This window comes from Grammomys surdaster, unplaced genomic scaffold, assembly GCF_004785775.1.
Source record: "Grammomys surdaster isolate TR1022 unplaced genomic scaffold, NIH_TR_1.0 125818, whole genome shotgun sequence".
NCBI lineage: Eukaryota > Metazoa > Chordata > Mammalia > Rodentia > Muridae > Grammomys > Grammomys surdaster.
In genome coordinates, this window is record NW_021620648.1 from 20,992 (window position 1) to 33,200 (window position 12,209).

The window sequence follows — 12,209 nt, forward strand, 5'->3', positions numbered from 1 at the left end:
TAATTGATGCCTAGCCCATTTTCTTAGTTAGGATTTTACTTTTGTGGACACCACAACCAAGGCAAGTCTTATAAGGACAACATTTCATTGGGGCTGGCTTACAGGTTCAGAGGTTCTGTCCATTATCATCAAGGCAGGAGCATGGCAGCATCCAGGCAGGTATGGTACAGGAGGAGTTGAGAATTCTACATCTTTATCTGAAGGCTGCTAGCAGAATACTCATTTCCAGGTAGCTAGGGTGAAGGTCTTAAGCCCACCCCCACAGTGACACACCTATTCCAACAGGGCCACACCTACTCCAACAAGGCCACACCTCCTAATAGTGCCACTCCCCGGGCCAAGCATATACAAACCATCACACCCACAGTGGGTGGTGTCACCCTTGACAGGTGATTCTGGGTTGTAAAAGAAAGGTAGCTGAATCAGAACATGGAAACCAGCAAACAGCATTCCTCCACAGCCCCACTTCAGTTCCTGTCCCCCAAGTTCCTTCCTGTCTTGAGTTCCTGCCTTGGTTTCCTGCATCAATGGAGTGTAACCTATAAGCCAAATAAACCTTCCCCCTGCCCCCCAGGTTGGTCTTGGTCTATATTTTACCACAGCAATAGAGAAGGAAACTGGGAGAGAAATTATTACCAGGCCTGGGGTAGTGTGGGGCATGTGAGCCGTGCAACCAAGGGGCACTGTGATGGCCCTGCCCAAGCTTTCTGGAGGGAGTTGTAGAACCGTTTGAAACTTTGGGCTGCAAAGTTATTGAGTGTTCAAAGCATGGTAAGCTGTTCTGTGGGAGTTTGGAAGACGCTACTGAGAGACAGAGAGATGCTGCGGTTGACAGAGGCGTGGTTTGTGAAGTTCTGGGGGGAAAAGCAAAGACTCTCCGGGATGTTTGTATGATATTTGGGCTTAACGGTCTGTGCAAGTGAAACCTTTGCTTTCCTAGGATAATCATTGCTGGTTGACTGTGGCTGACGGATCAGCTTTAGTTAATAAGAGATCAGTATCATTGAGGAGGGGGGAGTTGTCTGGGTGGGGGTGTTATTTCCTCGGGATCATCACACAGAAGAATAGTTTCTATTTCTTCGGGGACAACTTTTCTTAACAAATCACTTGTCACAGTTTCAGCCTGATTGGAGAGGAATTATACTCGTACCTGTGTAACATGATATGTGCATCAAAACCTTCCCTTCTCACTTGTCATAGTCCAAGGACATCTTTGTGTTCCTGAGCAGACTCGTTTTTTTAAAACAGGGCTCATTACGTACCGCAGGATGGTCTCGAACTCTTGATCTTCAAGAGTTCAAAAGTACTGTTTAAGTTCACACAAAGTACACTCAAGCTCAGAAGTATCTGTTAGCCAGGCAGTGGTGGCGCACACCTTTAATCCCAGCACTTGGGAGGCAGAGGGAGGCGGATTTCTGAGTTCGAGGCCAGCCTGGTCTACAGAGTGAGTTCCAGGACAGCCAGGGCTACACAGAGAAACCCTGTCTTGGGGAAAAAAATATCTGTTAGAAGTCAAAAGACAATTTGCAGGAGCCCAGTCTCTTCTTCAGCCTCAGGTCATCAGCCTTGGCAGCAACAGCATTTACACACGAAGCCATCCTGCTGGCAGCCCAGTGGTGTGCACAGTCAAAAAGACTGAGAAAACGGAGGCCTTTATGTCCCTTGCTCACATCTCTTCCTGTCTGTTCTAAAATAAAACCAAACAAGAGCTCTCTGAGATGACCCAATAGATAAGAGAAGATATAAAAAGCTGTATCTCCCCAGGACCACAGCACTGGATCTAATCAAGCACCAAACACGGGTTATAAAAGCAACTTTCTGGGGACTGAGGTTGGTCCTGAAATAGCCCAAGGTGGCCAATCTCAATAAAGCCTCTTGCTTTCCACAGACTTATCCAGGTCTCCAAGAAGCAGAGGCAAACTTTAAATGAAATTTGCTGGTGACTGTCTGGATCAAGTGAATTAAACTGAGACCAGATTCTCCTCAGAGGGCCATCCCAAGGATCCACCCAGCCCATCCACCATTATTGCACACCCACCTCCAGGTGCTTGGATCGTTAAAATCAACCCCCTTTACCAGAGGCATTAACGAGGCATTGATGGCGTGCTGCTCAGCAGAGCAGGCAATTAGCCACGACACTTCAGTGTAGTGGGGCAAAAATCTGTTCACAATTTCACATAACACTGGAATTTTTTCTGTTTAAGTTTCAGTAAGGTCTTTGGGTACATCATGCCTCCCCTTCCATATTTGTGATGCTAGGGTCCAGGAGACATTTTCTTTCATAGAAAAAGACTGTGGAGAAATGTGCCAAGAAATGGAAATGGGGAGTGGAGATAACGAAACCTAAAGTTATAACTTGAGGTCCAAGATAAGAAAGACAGGAAATAACAGAGACGCAAGAGAGAAAAGTTCTCAGTGAATTTTGAACTCTGAAGCAAGCTAGCTCTATTCTCTCTTCCTCTGGCAAGATGCAAGTCGTTAGGCAGGGTTTGCTAGTTCCTCTGTTTGCTTTGAGGCAGGCTTTCTCTAAGTAGGGCTGGCTGGCCTGAAACTCACTCTGTAGACCAGGCTGGCCTCAAACTCTCAGAGATCTGCCTGCCTCTGCCTCCCAAGTGCTGTGTCCCATCACACCAGATTGTAGGCAAGATTTTAAAGTTGACAAGGGTGAAGAACAGTTGGAAGGAAGGAGGAATAATCCTCCCTCAGGGGGGGCCTTGAAAGCTAGGAGACAGATTTGTGGCTGAGTTCTGCTAGGAAAGAAACCTTCAAACACTGGTTTCCCACTGAGCTCTGCTCTGTGATATAACCACACCCTGGCTACCTGCTGGGTAAGCACAAACCAAGTCCAAAGCTGTTGTCTGTTCTCCCCACAGGGAGAGGGTAGCAGACTCAACCTCTCCCCAACAGCTCTCTCTCCTTCCAAGGCCCACAAACAATACCTCATTTCTTGCCTGGTGCTTTCCCTTTCACACCACTCCCTCGCCCCCCCCAAACCCAGCCCCCCTACATTTCTCCCCTTTCCATTAGAACACACACTGAGCCTCTTAACCACTTCTAATGGCCTCCCCGTGGCCTTGACTCTTTTCCATGCCACAGGGATGGAATCCTGGTAGTTTTTAAATCTTGCTTCTTTTGCACAGCATTCTTGTAAACGTCACCAGTTTCACCAGTGGGTCACCAGGACCCAAAGTTTGTGTGTCTCATTGTCCTGTTGTGTTCTGTTACATGAATGCACCCGAAGACCTCCGCAGAGGGGAGACACTCACTCAAGTCTCAGAAAGTCATGACCACCCAGTAATCTGCTCAAGACACCGTGTACTGGAGCAATAGCGAGGTTTATTAGGGTGTGTGACAGCTAGCTGCTGGTCAATTCATATGCCCACGCAGGAGCTGAATTGACCCCGACAGCCAGTTTGAGAGGGGTTTTTAAGGGGAAAAACCACAAACCAAGGAATGAGGAGGGGGTGAGGGGGTTGTTAAGGTGGCATAACATAAAAATAGTGGAACATTCCAAAGGAACCCAACCTACATGAGTCAGGGTCAGGTGAAAACTCTCTGTACGCTTATCTTTCTCAAGAATGTGGTCCTGCCCTGTTACTTCGGCCTTGCCCTGTCACTATGGTTCTCAGCTTGGTTCCACCTGGCTAAATTGCATTCTAGCCAGTTCCCGTAACTAGTCTATCTACATTCTTAACTTGCTTCATGCCTCCATGTCTTTATAAAAAAAGCCTAAAGAATATTTTATATGTCTAAAAAGGATTCTATATACCCAGTATCTGTAATTTTTCACTCTACACACCATATTGTGTTTTTAAATTATTTCTTACATTTCTGAGATTGTAATCACATCCTTTACCCCTTCCCTTTCCTCCCCACAAACCCTCCCACATATGCCTCCTTGCTCGCTTTCAAGTTCCTGGTGTGTGTGTGTGTGTGTGTGTGTGTTGTGTTTTCCTATATACATAAGTACCACCTGCTCAGTCTGTATACTGTTACTCATCTGTATGTTTTCAGGGCTGATCATTTGATATCAGATAACCAATCAGCGCGCTCTTGGTGAGGCAGTAGAGTGGGGCGGGGCGGGGGCAGGGCAGGGGCGGGTGAGCATTTCTTAGTTGCCTGCAGTTCTGTGTGTAGGGCTGAGACCTTACGAGCCTTCTCCCACACTGTGTTTTATCCATATTCACCTGTCAGGGAGCCCTCCTGCTGATCAGGTCCGGCTGTCACTGACAGTCCTGCTGTGAATATCCTGGTGTGCCTCCTGGTGTTTATAACACAGGTGTGTCTAAACTTTATGCATGACTGGATTTACTGAATCACAGACTTCAGCTCTACTGTAATAAATTATTTTACAATCAATCAACAGAGTAAAATTCTCATAGCCCACTGTTTTAGGGTTATTACTTCATTGACTCACTATGACCAAAGCAACTCAGGGAGGAAAGGGTTTATTCAGCTTACACTTCCACATCCGTTTTAATCATCAAAGGATGTCAACGACAGGAACTCAAACAGGGCAGGATCTCAGAGGCAGGAGCTGATGCAGAGGCCATGGATGGGTGCTGCTTACTGGCTTGTTCCTCATAGCTTTCTCCGCCTATTTTCTTACAGAACCCAGGACCACTAACTAGCCAAGGAATGGTACTATCCACAATGGGCTGGGCCTTTTCCCATCAATATCTATTTTCAGAAATGCCCACAGGCTTGCCTACAGCTGGATCTTCTGGAGGCATTTTTAACTGAGGCTCCCTCCTCTCTGATGACTAGCTAGCTTGTGTCAAATGGACATGAAACGAGCCAGTATCTGCACATTCCCCAATTGTATCATCAGACTTTCAGTTATTGCTTTGCTTTCTATGGAATTCCAGTTTCTCAGAACATTTGTAGCATAATGGTACATATTAAATATGTATTAGTATTAAATGTTTCTTAATTTTTCAAGCATAAGAATTTTTATGTTTGTCTTTTTGTTACTGATGAAGAGCTTAATTCCACTGCAACTGAAGAATGCTTCTTGTGTAATATTAGCCTTTTAAAATTTGTTAAAATTTTATCTGAATAAAAGCAAGTTGTTGCTTATGACTATTGCACAGGAAACAAAAACAAACAAGACAAGCAACTGTAGTCATACCTATTCAGTCTAGATCTTAACAAATGTGTACATTATTTATAAAATGTCCTTTGTCTGAGTAACTTTCTTTACTTATATGGCAAGAATTGTTACTATCTTACTCCACTAATTTTGGGAGCTTTGCCTTGTATGTTCTGGAGTGATGCACACATGATTAATATTTAATTTAATAAAACTGATTTAATAATTTCTTACTTATTTAGTTTTATGTGTACTAATGTTTTCTCTTCATGTGTGTTGTGTACCACGTATGTATCTGATCTTTCAGGCGTCAGCAGAGGGCATCAGAACACCCAGAACTGGAGTTAGGTTGGCCGTGAGCCACCCCAGGAACCAAACCTGGGTCCTCTGAAAGAACAACTCCAGTTCCAGAGGATCTCGTGGCCTCTTGTGACCTCTGTGAACACCAGTCACATACATGGTGCGCACACATACATGCAGACAGAACACCTAAATACATAAGATAAAATATAAAGCTGATTTTTAAAAATAGATTTACAGATTTTAAAAAAAAACAATCCTGACAATAGTTATTGCACTGGCATTTATTAGCCTGCTATCAATAAAGCCGCTTCAGTATGTTTTAATATGGATTGTTTTCATGCTACGGCTTTCTCCTTTCTCCATTAGTCATAGCTGTTCTTTAATGTTTAGAGAGGGTTTTGTGGTTCATCCCAGGACTTAGAAAGCAGAGGCAGGCATATCTCTGTGAGTTCCAGGCCATCTAGGGTGACATAGTGAGACACAGTCTCCAAAATAAATAAGTAAACAAATAAATAATAAAATTGTTATTCTATTTACTTTATTGTATCTATTTATAAAAATAAAAGCTAGTTTTCTACATGTAGCTTGTGCTTGATTTTTTTTTTTAATCTACCTTGGCCGTCTCTGCTCTCTAATTATAATGGCATTATAGACCCACGGGATTTATTTCAATCTTTGATAAGATTAAACTCCAGTCATGTTGCTATTTGTTTTCTATTAATTCCATCTGTTCTGGGTTTGTTGACTTTTGCTTACTTTCCTCCCTGTGTTTAGATTAAATGAATTTTAAGATGGTTCCTTTCCACCTCCACCGTTTGCTCTGCAGTTCTTCTTTTCTTCTCTTCTTGTTCTGTCGTTGTTATTCTTGAGAAGTCCTTTCCCACAATTCTTTGCAATGGTGATCCGCGTCATCCGCTGTGGCAGCCACTAGCCGTGTATGGCTGCGGGATGACTGAAGTGTGACTGGCATGATTAAGAAACTGAGTATTTGCTTCTCTTTGTCTCGAATCGGTCTTGCTCTAAATAATAGGCAGCCATGTGTGCGTGCCTGAGTACAGAAAATTCACAAGTCGGATGATTGACAGCCAGCCATCGCGAACATACACAGACCACCTGAGCGTCAGTAAGACCGGGAGTGGAGATTCGGGTCTGGTTCCATTCATTGTAGTCACTAACACTGTTTGCTCTTTACCTTGAAGTGTGAAATGGGTCTGAGTTTGCGAATGTACTTAGTAAAAGCATCCAACCTGGCAAGCGGCTAGCACACTGGATGGTTCAACCACACAGCTCACACCTAACCCTGTAGCTCTCATTCGCTTCCCCACTGTGCAAGAACCCCGTGACAGCGTGCTTTCAATGCCTTCCATAACCTTTGCGGTTTTGGTATCATATGCATTTCATTTGTGTGCCATAAATCTCCAACTAAGTCTCATTATGTAGCTCTGGCTGTCCTAGAACTCACTCCATAGACAAGGCTGGCCTCAGACTCCCAAGAGATCTACCTGCCACCGTCTCACAAGTGCTGGGATTACAGGCATGAACCACCACACTCAGCTCGCTTCTATTTTAAATAGTTATCTTTTCAAGAGGTTAGAAAATAAAAATATTTTTATATTTCATCAAAATGTATCACCTTTCTCCCTTTATATTCAAATTTCTACACACTATAAATTTTCTCTTGCCTAAAGAACTCCAACAGGTCTTCTTTTGCCTCTCAAAGTATGTCACTTTCACTGAAAGATTATCATTTGGGAGGGGTAGTGGTGGCATATGCCTTTAATTCCAGCACTTCAGAGGCTAAGGCAGAGGGATCTTTGAGTTTGAGGCCAGCCTGGTCTATGGGGCAAGTTTCAGGACAGCTAGGGTTATACAGAGAAATCCTGTCTCAAAAGAACAAAACCAACCAACCAACAACTAAAAAACGAGAAGAAAGGAAGAAATGTTGTTTGCTAGGAAAACCAAAGAAACTTCTGGGCTGGCTTTTTTCCTTTGCCTTGCATAATTTTTTGTTGGTCGTGGTTCATTAAGTAGTCGTTCGTCTTCCACAAAGAAGAAAGAAGAAGAAATTAGATAACCTGAAGATGAAGATCCAACTTGACCTAAAGAAATCAATGCCCCCAATCAGCAGGAAGTAGCCTGAAGATAACATTATCCTTTTTTTCCTCTGGTATCTAGTGTTAGCGGGTTGAAGGGGTGGAGGAAAGAAAAACTCTACAAAGTAGCAACTGGCTACTTAAATGCATGTCCACAGTTTTGTCAACACACACCACACACACACACACAAAAAACAAAAACAAAAAAAACACCAAAAAAAACACTACATATCAACGTAATATAATTTCACTTTTTCTTTGAATGAATTGAGTGTGTTTTCATATTTTAAAATCAAATTGCCTGGCTTGGCAGTGGTGACACACACCTTTAATAATCCCAGCACTCGGAAGGCAGAAGCAGGCAGATCTCTTAGTTCGAGACCAGCCTGGTTTGCAAAGTGAGCTCCAGTATAGTCAAAGCTACACACACACACACACACACACACACACACACACATACAAACACACACACACACACAAACCTGTCTCAAAAAAAATCAAATCGCATGACTTTTTAGACTATTTCAACAGTTTAAATACTTGACTTTTAAAATTGTTTATGTCTCAGGCTACTTCTTGAATTATATTTGTGTCTTTTTTTCCAGGAGTTCCTCTGGCGTTAAAGAAATTACCTTTTCCCCATGGTATCTGGTGTAAATACTATGTTCAATGGCACATTTTCCCTTTGGCCTTTCTAAAAGTCTTCTGGTCATGCAAATTTTAAAATTCTGTCATACCAGCTTTTTGTAGATATTGGAGTTTAGAGTCATGAAGATAGTTCGTCCACTACCCCTGTGGATCAATCTACCCACATTTTCATCTAGGACCTGAGGGTTTTCATTCTTGCTACACTGTTTAACTAGCCCAGCTAGACAGGGTTTATCTTAGGGTATGTTATAGCTATGAATTCTACTTTACCTCCCCCAACCCAAATAGCTACTGGGAGGACAAAGGTCCCTGTGCACACAGATAGCACTAGGGAGACTTGGGAATGCTGAACACACAGAGTTGTCTTTTCAAAAAAAAAAAAGCATAACCTATTTTTCTACCCAGAAGGTTGGGAATGGAGGTGGCTAATAGCCTATGAGCTTTGCTATCTGTAGGGCCAGGCCATACCAAGCTCCCACAAGCAGGACCAGTGATGGATAATAGTCTAGGTGACCTTTGCATTCTCTGTGTGATCAGGGGCTTCCCCAAGCTCCCACAACCAGAACCAGAAGTAGCTAATAGCCCAGATGACCTCTATGTTATCTGCATGACAGAGACCACACCAGGCCCTTCCCTAGGCCTTTAAGATGACACATGCAGCTTATCTCTAGAACCCATCTTTATGGAGGAAGTGACACATCCTCAGAGAAGAGTTTCTGTGTAATCATTCCTCCTTGTGCTTAGGGGATTTCACATCAGGAAACTTTTTCCTAAATTGTACTGGACTTAAATGTGCTTACAATAAACTGCCAGGCATCAGACTCTAGAAGTTTGATCCAGCACTGCTTATCCACGTCATGTTGAACCTGACTTCATTCTTACCCCATGGGGATCATGGATCTTTAGTCTACCAGCTCTGGTGTTTGAGAGAGAGAGAGAGAGAGAGAGAGAGAGAGAGAGAGAGAGAGAGAGAGAGAGAGAGAGAGAACACACACATACAGTACACAGACATACTAAAATAATTTAAATTTTTGTCTGGCTCCTCCCCTCCCCTCCCCTCCCCTCCCCTCCCCTCCCCTCCCCTCCCCTCTCTTCTCTCGTCTCTCGTCTCTCTTCTCTCTCTCTCTCTCTCTCTGCCTCTACTACCCTCTTAACTCCCCTCCCCATGCCCTGAATAAACTCTATTCTATAGTATATCATCGTGTGGCTGGTCCCTCAGGGGGAAGGGATGCCTCGGCATGGGCCTGCTGAGGTACCCCCTTCCCCCACACCTCACTACACCTCCATAGAACATATCCCCAAAATTAAAATTATTAAAAAAAATAAAAAAAAAAAGAAAAAAAAAGTTTTCTGTTTTATATCTTTAATACATAGTAAATGTGTAGCTATTTTAAACTGATATCTAAACCTTTTCTTTTGCTCTGTCAGTATAGTTTTTCATATGAAGCAACTGTATATCGATTTAATTTTGAAGAATTAACGTATTTTAGATATTGGGTAAGATGGCCCCTCTCATTTCTTTTCATTCTGGTGCTTTCCTGGAGTTTTGTTTTGTTCTTGATTATTTTGTTGGTTTGGGTTTGGGTTTGGGGATTTTTTTTTAGTGTAAACTTAAGAACCAATTTGTATAATTAAAAATTCAGACAAAAATCAAATCCACTTGCTAGAAATCTTATTGGAATTAGAATTAATTTTCATTTATTTATGTCCGCTTTTATATCTCGAGAGAATATTAGAAATATTCTTCATAGATTTTATACATTTCCTTTTAGCACTGTACCTAGGGACTTTTATCATCGTAGCTTCTTTTGAAAACTATCTCGGCCACTTCTACATTGTCTTCTAATTGGGTCTTCCTTGTACAAGAAACCTGTTGTTCCCATTTATGGCTTTCATAGCCACCTCCTCACTGGCCCATCTTGTCTTTTACATTACCTTTTCATTGGTTTCTTGTCCTTTTCTAGCTGCACTGTCTAAATACATTCTTACAAGCCTAATTGATTTCTTCTGTAAAAATACATTGGCAAGTAAAGTGTGGTGGTGCTCCTCCGGTGGTGCTCCTCTGTAATTCTAGAAGCAAGTGGCCTATTACAAGTTTGAGGCCAGCTGTTCCAGGCCAGCTGGAAGCATACAGCAAGACCTTGTCTTCAAAAGTAAATAAGTACATAAGTACACGGGCAAGTACCTCCCAAAGTGTGTTAAATGTTGTGCAGTTGATCGGCATCTTTGTCTTCTTTTAGACATTAGAAGAACCTCCAGTGTTTCCGTGTGATCGCAGTAAGATACCTGTAAGCAAGATGGGTTGTGATGTTATAAACATACGCTTTTATCCTTCTTTTTGAGCACTATTTTAGTAGGAACTCACTCTGAAGTTTTTCAAACGCTTCTCTAGCATCGGTGGCGAAAAATATCAAGACTTTTCTTTCTGTGCACAATACTTAATTCTGTTAGTGAATTCTCTAACGTCGATCTATCTTTGTGTTCCTGAAACAATTATCACATTTTCTGCTTTGATTTTTATTCCTTAATATTTAGCTTGCTATTTATTTATTTATTTATTTATTTATTTAGCTTTCTCTACAGTTTCTCTGCACCTTATATTATCTTGTATTTTAGTGGCAACGTAACATTTATATTTAAGTGGAAAAGTTGACATTTTCCTTTCCTTTGCTTTGAAATGGGGTTGGGATCAAAGGTTTTGTTTGTTTTTGTTTGTTTTTCGAGACAGGGTTTCTCTGTGTAGCCCTGGCTGTCCTGGAACTCACTCTGTAGACCAGGCCGGCCTCGAACTCAGAAATCCGCCTGCCTCTGCCTCCCAAGTGCTGGGATTAAAGGCGTGTGCCACCACCGCCCGGCGAGATCAAAGGTTTTAAAGTTCCATCTTGAACCACTTTGGTTACTTTTAGGAAAAATTTTAAAAACATGTATACTATTGTAAGGGCTCATCATTTGCTGAAGAGTGATATTACAAACTCAAACAGTATGAAGAAGCAAAGAGTGTTTTATTCTGCAAATGTCTAGCATGCCGGGGTCTCCCATTCCAAGATGGAGACAGACAAGTGAGCTCACAAGTCCAGGTAAGCTCAGGCAAATCAGTTACTAGAAAAAAAAAACAAAAAACAAAAACAAAAAAAAAAAACTCTGGCCTGAAGCAAGGGCAATGGGTCAGCAACAGTTTCCTGCTCCCATGACACAGTAATGGTTCTTGAAATGTCCCTAGAGATGGACCAAGATAAAGGTCTCCTACCCTGGAATTTCCCTAATGTGCTTTAAAAAGGGCCTGTGAGCTCACTTGACTGTCTCCATCTTGGAATGGGAGACCCCGGCATGCTAGACATTTGCAGAATAAAACACACGCACACGATGACAAAAATCTATTTAGCTCTTAAATTATCTTGACTTTTCCTGGAGGATTGAGGAGAAGAAAAATCTCCCACTTTTCTTAATGAGTTCTTGTAATTTTTCAAAACTTCGCTTACTTATCCCTCCTGAAAAGTCTTCGCTGAACTCCCGGGTGGTGCAAAGACCTCCCCTAGCTGCCCACGGAACAGTGTTCATTCTTGTGTAAGTCCATTAAATATCACACAAGTGGGGTGGCAGCCTCCAGTAGGCTGGTGTCTTGAGGATAACCATGCCTTCACTTGTAAACCGTTAGTGTCTAGCGCCAAGCATTGTGCTTGGCGCATAGTAGGAGCTTCAGTAAGAGGTTGATGGGTCCACCTTGAAACTCATCTGTCTCAACCCATCTTCCTGCCCTAGCTTTGTAACCGTCTCCTTAGTGTATGCATGAGCACACTGGCGCCTGGGAGGAGAAAGAGTCGTGTTGCTTATGCTCACTAGGAACCCCTGCTAATTCTGACATGAAAATATATCAAATTCTCACGCTGGGCGGTGGTGGCGCACGCCTTTAATCCCAGCACTTGGGAGGCAGAGGCAGGCGGATTTCTGAGTTCGAGGCCAGCCTGGTTTACAGAGTGAGTTCCAGGACAGCCAGAACTAAACAGAGAAACCCTGTCTCGAAAAACAGAACAAACACACACACACACACACACACACACACACACACACACACA